Genomic DNA, 7007 nt, shown 5'->3' with positions numbered 1-7007 from the left:
ATGGGCAGCAGCCTTCCGGGCACTCATGAAAATAACTACTTTGCAAGTTGTTTATTTTTGTAAGCTGGACTTAATTCAGGTTGACCTGGTATTCCATGGGAAATGCTTCTGGTTGTGGGCATGCCTAGAGTATTCAAGGCTTTCTCTCCATTCTCCAGCTGTTTTGGACTACATTTCCCCCAGCTAGCACCTTCAGTGCTCAGGAGGAATGCTAGGAGTTGTAGTTTCCAACAATGAGAGGGCTTTGTGTTGATCGCTCCTACTCTAGAAAGTAGAAAGAAGCTTCAAATGTACCTGAAATGCAAGAAGTATGTTTAATATATTGTAAATGATAATGGTAAAATAGTGACCGAGTTATAAAACGTGTTATCAGTGTGACCATATTACCTGAAAAACAACAACAGAAGATGATTTACATTGCATTTCTCTTTGAGTTTTCCTTGCCAGATTATTTTGTTGAGGGAGAAGGAAATCTGACAGAATTAGCTGCACTTCCTTGCTGACAGATGCTAGTTCACTGACTGAGCCAATTTCTTCTCCCTGGCTAGTGGGTATCCTTGGCAAAGCACTAGATCTCAGTCTGCTAGATGTTCTTTTATAAATCATATGTGAAGATTAATAATGTTTAGAACTTTGGAAATATGGAAGTTCAGATGCTTTCAAAGCACGGATTAGAAATGTAAAACATGTGGCAATGAGATCTAAAAGGGGTCTCTCTATTTGACCTAGCAGAAATGAAAATCCGGGCAAGAATTATTATCTGTATTAAATTTTATCCTTTCAATATGTAAGTTCTATATATGTTACATGTGATTTATGTAGTACTCTAAAGATGTAGCTTTTATGTATGATTCTAGGTAGCAAAGTGATTTTAGGCAGTATTTTATACTTTTGGGTTTTGTACTGTACTTATTTGTCTTATAGGTGAATGGCCTATGGCCCAGACATTAATAAACTTCATCTACATCTAAAAGGGATTTTGCAGCCTCTGACTTTGGAATCAATTCCACTGACTTCTCTCTGTACCCCCAATAATTTGAATATTGCTGCACAGGGCAGCTGTCTATGTTATAAGGCACAGGAGCACTCCTGAAAGTTCCTCTAGACATAGTATCAGAATGTTTTATATACATAACTAATTATGAGTCAAGCATAAGAACATGAATCATCATTCTATACAGCACCTGATCAACTTGCATTGCACATATTGTGTAGAATGATGTGGAGATATGTACATGTAGGAGGACAAATCATTATATGATCCTGTCTTTATGCAGGGACTGGACTTTAGCCATTCTTAGGCAGCAGTACTGCAGGTGGGGGGAAAGGACATGTAGCCATAGCTGATCATTAGGTCTGCACACCAGATCTAGCCAAATTCTGGATCCTGGACTGATTTGAGTTACCTGAGGTTTGGACTGATTAGCTTGAAGTAACCCCAGATCATTCCAAGTTGGATCAGGTCCACCCAGAATGATCTGGGGCTGGTGTCAAGAAGAGTGGCTGAAGAAGAGGAAGTAGCCAGTGTGTGTCTTCATCTTTCCGCCCTCCTAACAACATGTAGGAGATTGCTGAATTTAAGCCATGTGGCACACTCTTTAGACAGCACACGTTAGTAAAGTTTTTGGAACTCAAATGAAAATTGGCAATTTTTAGATCTGATATTGTTCCTGTAAAAGTTTTACATATATATCACAGAACCAGATGTTCGAGGATGAGAAGATGATACTACATTCTGTGTGTCAGTAAGTGAGAATGCCTATTTGTATGCAATGTGACCTAGGCACACATACACACACAAGCTCAGAAATCAAATAAATCCACTGAGATGCAAAAATGTTAGAACATCTTAAGAGCAGTGAAGTTTTTAGTGCAGAGAAGAAAGATAGCTGTAAGGATACAAAAGAGCTTAAAGTTTTAAAAAAATGGAGTGGGAAAATGCCTGAAAAATGCAGTTTTTCTTGGAAGTTTCTGAGAAAGTGGCTAGAGAATAGCTGAAGAATTTGACACTTTTTCTCTCATCTGTACGGCAAAAGGAGTTGAAAGCAGCCCTCCAGCTTGTGGGGCCAGTCCAATATAGCTGAGAAACCTCCTGCTTTGTGTAGATTTGTTTCAAAAGACCAACAATAGTTAACAACACAACCCTAAGTATCAGCTTTGTTCATTAAATATTTGAACGAATCTACTTCACATCCACATTGAATTGCATTTAGCTGTAGAAACAGCTTGCCATTGTCAATGATTCATTGCTTTGTTAGAAGAGAGGGATGTTTGAAATCAATTTAAATCTCATAATTTCAGTTTTAATTGGAATGAACATCTTTGAGTCGTGGAGCATTTAGGAATTTTTGAATAGGCATCTTCAGTAACATTAGTCACAGGGTGATTTCGGGTCTTTTAAACAATTAATTTGTCCTTTGAAAATGACTTTTTATTTCACTTTGTTTTTACTAGCATCACATGAGCTTATTAAAAATATTTTTAATAGGCTCCCATATCTTCATAGAACTTCACATCTTAATCGGCACATATACAGAGATTGCCAAAGTGCAGGATAAACTGCAGGTGGGTGAGACCTTTGTGCTCTGGATCCCTTTTGTTAATTTCTCAGAAAAATCTCAGAGTGAAACTGAAAAATGCCCATGCCATCCATCACTATAACCACCAACCTCTCTCATACAAACCAGAACATTCCTAATATCACTGCTTCCATAGCTACTGAGTGGAGAAATGCCAAGGACATTTTGTTTCTTAGAACAGTCCTCTTACGAAGCTCCAATCATAAAATAGTCAGGTAGTTCTGCTTTTAAATTAGTATTGTGCATGCTTCAGGTTGTCCAGCTGAATGCTAAATTATACTTGCATATCTAGTACACCTCCTGCACCTGCATCCACTTCTGGATACCGGTCTGATTTTGCCCATCCATAAAATGAAATCTATGCAAGTTATTCAATAACCAACAACTCAAAATAGGTCTTGCCTGTGGCTTAGTGGCAACAGCCTTCTAGGGCTGGTAGAGACCACAAGCAGCAGCAAGCATACATTTTGTTCAAACTTCATCAAAACAATCAAACATTCCTTTCATTATTAAAGAAGCTTGGTTCAAAAATACAAGTTTAAGAGAGTTGTGTTCAGTTTTCACTTGATATGCCCCATCACATTGCATCAGCTTAAACCAGTCATCCTCTATTGCATCTTCTGATATTTGATAAGATGCGTCCTGGCATGACTGATCTAGCTTGATACCAAGCAGAGCAGTGAACATGCCAGGTCAAGAAATATATGGCATATAATGGGGAAAGGAAAGCTAAGCTTGATGTTCAGTATGTTGTTTCATAAGGAAAAACTCCAAAGTGATAAATCTCAACCAAGAAAGGAGGATGGAACAAAAAGGGGGAAAGAAATGAAGTTACTTGAAACAGTACCAATATATCTGCTTTGGTTCTGTTGAATTCCTTGCTCTTTTCATTATGAGTTTTAATGCACTTTGTTTTGACATAGAAGAGATTGAGGTGGAATAAATTGCAGGAGAAGAAACACATGTGTTCTTATATTCCCATTGCAGATCTGATTGTAGATTAATAAAGTTGAGATTTTCTTTAACATTCTTACATATCTGCCTCATCTTAGGTCCAGGGTACCTGAAGCCTTATATCACAGCTCAACCACCGAAATCACCTGTAGGAACACTGTTGGTCATGCACCAAGTTGGCAAGGCTCATTTGGGATTAACAAGAAACCAAGTCCTTAGAGTTATCAACCTAGTCTTCTGGAATACTGGAATACTTTGCCAACAGAAAGTCAACAGGCACCTTTTCTTTCAGCTTTTAAACACCTGCTGAAAACTTTTCTATTTCATCAGGCTTATGCAGGCAATTAAGAATACACATCTCCATTACAGTTAGCTAATTTTGGATTAAATAGATAGCTTTTACTGTACTGTTTTATGTATAACTGGTTCAACCACTCTGATATATTTTATGAATAGTGATATATAGAAATTTAAATAAATAAATACAACTCTTCACCTCATTATGTCATTTATCTGTAAACGTCTGCCAACCATCTGTGTAGTATTTTAAAAAGTGAGCACATAAATAAATATATATTCAACCATTTATTGTGGGAAATCCCATTCCGTGCCCACCCAGTAAGCACGGGAAGCCTTTGCCCGGTGGTGCTGTGGCCCATAGATTGCAGGAAAATACTGGGCAAGGTTTTGTATCTTCTCTGTGTGATGGGCTCATGGGGAAAAGCAGTCCCATGAGCCCTTGCTGAAGAGGGGAGGGGAAGCCTATATAAGGCTGCTTCCCCTGGAGCTCACAACCATTTTGCTTTGAGAGCTTCCCACCTGCCCACCCTTCACTGAGCAATTTTGGGTCATTGGTTGACAGGGATGGAAAGGAATTTTTCTCTTTCAACCTGATTGACACTTGGTTGGGTTTTATTTTCACCTTTCCCTCGGTGAAATTATGGCTTTCCTTTGTTAGGCGGAAGAACATTGTTTGTATGAGGGCAGAAATGGAATTGGTTGGTATCTACATAGTATAGGAGCGGGGCTCCTATAAGGGGCCTGAGGGGAGGTTCTGTATCTTCCTGCTTGGAATCTGCCCCCTGATCCCCCATTGAGACCTTGTTTGCTTAGCTTGCGCAATGGCACGATTCAACAATGGCCAACTCCCATCGTACAGGTTTGGAGTGATCCACACCCACCAGATCCATTCCATCAACTTGTGGAATGATGAACTGATCCTGGGACCCAATGCCATTCCAATCCTTGCCCTGCCTGCTGCTGTCAATAAAGATTTGGCCTGATTTTATCCCATCACTTTTGTACAGTCTGGTTATCTTGCTGCTCTCATGGGTCACATGATGCGCCTACCTGGGCAATGAATATTTGAATTAGAGATGGAGTGAAATGAGATTCACTTTGCATTTAAAGTTGAATCTAGCAGAGTCATACTTTGGAAAACAATATGGAAGCCAAAACAGCCATCCTAGAGCAACTAAATTGAAGTGTAGTTGGAATCCATGTATATACTCCCTGTAAACTGTCACAGTAGGCAAAACAAAGGAAAGTGCTCTCTGACTTATGTCAGTCACATAATGGGTGGCTTGTGTAAACTATATTGTGGGAGGGGGTTAGTGGTAGAAAACTATACTTAAACTTTAGTACAAAATGTTGTATACTTTTCTGGTGAAATTTCTGTCACTATTATAAGGTATGCATCAAGCCCTGAGCATTTGGCAAGAAAGAAAGAAATGTCCGTGCTAAGATTTTACCTCAGAATACACATGCTTCAATTTTGAGCTTTATTTCTGTTGTGGAAGTACTTCAACAGTGTTAGCAAAAGATGACTAAACACTATATCAGGGATCAGCAAACTTTTTCAGCCATAGGCCAGTCCACTGTCCCTCAGACTTTGTGGGGGGCCAGACTATATTTTGAAAAATAAGTAAATGAATGAATTCCTATGCTCCACAAATAACCCAGAGATGCATTTTAAATAAAAGCACACATTCTACTCATGTAAAAACACCAGGCAGGCCCCATAAATAACTCAGAGATGCATTTTAAATAAAAGGACACATTCTACTCATGGAAAAACATGCTGATTCCCGGACCGTTCACAGGCTGGATTTATAAGGCGATTGGGCCTGATCTGGCCCCGGGCCTTACTTTGCCTACCCATGTACTATATTTTATATAAAAAGCTAAAATTCTTCAAGGTATTTATCAGAAACATTTGAATTTTATTTTTTTTACTTTATTCTTTGTTAAAAAAAAATCCAGCAGTTCATCTTTCATCATTCTCACCCAGGGACAAATTAGCATTATGCCAAGCATGAAGAAATATCTTTATTAAGGACATAAAATGTGGCAGGTAAAAGTGAGAAAAAGGAAATCTGCCCCTTATACATTTAAATTATAGAGCAAGTTACACAGAAATCGTAGGTGTCACACTGTCTAAAATACTGGGTTCCCAGTTTTGCTTTATGCTAAGATTGTTCAAAATCTGCAAATCTGCACTGCCTAAGCACAGTGGATAAAACACATGGTGTCAACGAGAGCAAAGCCACACAACATTTGAAAAGGAAGCCTTTGGGGATATGAGAAGGTTGAACCATATAAAGGAATAGGTACATGAACCAGGGAAGAAAGGAAGCAATTAAGGAAGATGAGGCATTGCAAGCTCCTTCCCACGGCTTCCTCTGTTCTGAGGGCCGATGAAAAGAAATCATTTTGCATCTCTGCTATTTTTCAAGTAATAAATGTGAGTCATTATGTAATGTCTAGCTCGAACACTTGCCTGAAGGGTTAGGTGTGTTTGCACATTGTCGGTTGGCTGTTATGATACGGCTTGTATTTCCTTAACAATCAATGACATCTTGTCTGCCTCGTAGACCATTAAAAGTAGGCCATACCGGCAATGACTGACATACTCGACGGAAACATAAAATTCAACTCTGGGTTTGAATGACAAAAAGGAGATAAAAGCTGTATCAGACTTGGTGCTTTTGTGCTCTGCTTGTCATTCAAGGACCAGCAGCTAGAGGCCTGCACATATTTACTAATTACATTTCTGTGTTGCCCTTTCTCATGGGAGCTCAGAGCAGTGTTCGTGTTTCTGTGTTTCCACGTTTCTCTCACCGCCCATTTTATCTTGACAACAACCCTCTGGGGAAGGTGAGGCTGAAAGTGTGTGTGTGTGGTCCAAGGGCACCTCATATATGTGCACTCAGACTGAAATTTATCAAGATAGTTTCTTCCAATAGTGTCTGCAGCTGGACCACCACTACCCTCTCAAACAGCTTGACAAAAAGGTGGGTATTTGTGACTGAATGGCAACTGTCATATTCCAGGTTCCAAGGAGGGGTTGCTGGTTTTTTTTGGGGGGGGTTAAGGAGTGCTTGCAGTACTGCCAACTGAGGCATCAGGCACCACCCCCTCATGCAAAGATGAGCCAACCCAGCCAACCCCCCTGCCCAGCTTGAATAAACCATG

This window comes from Podarcis melisellensis, assembly GCF_964234715.1.
Source record: "Podarcis melisellensis genome assembly, chromosome: 7".
Lineage (NCBI taxonomy): Eukaryota > Metazoa > Chordata > Lepidosauria > Squamata > Lacertidae > Podarcis > Podarcis melisellensis.
This window is presented reverse-complemented; position numbering follows the sequence as displayed.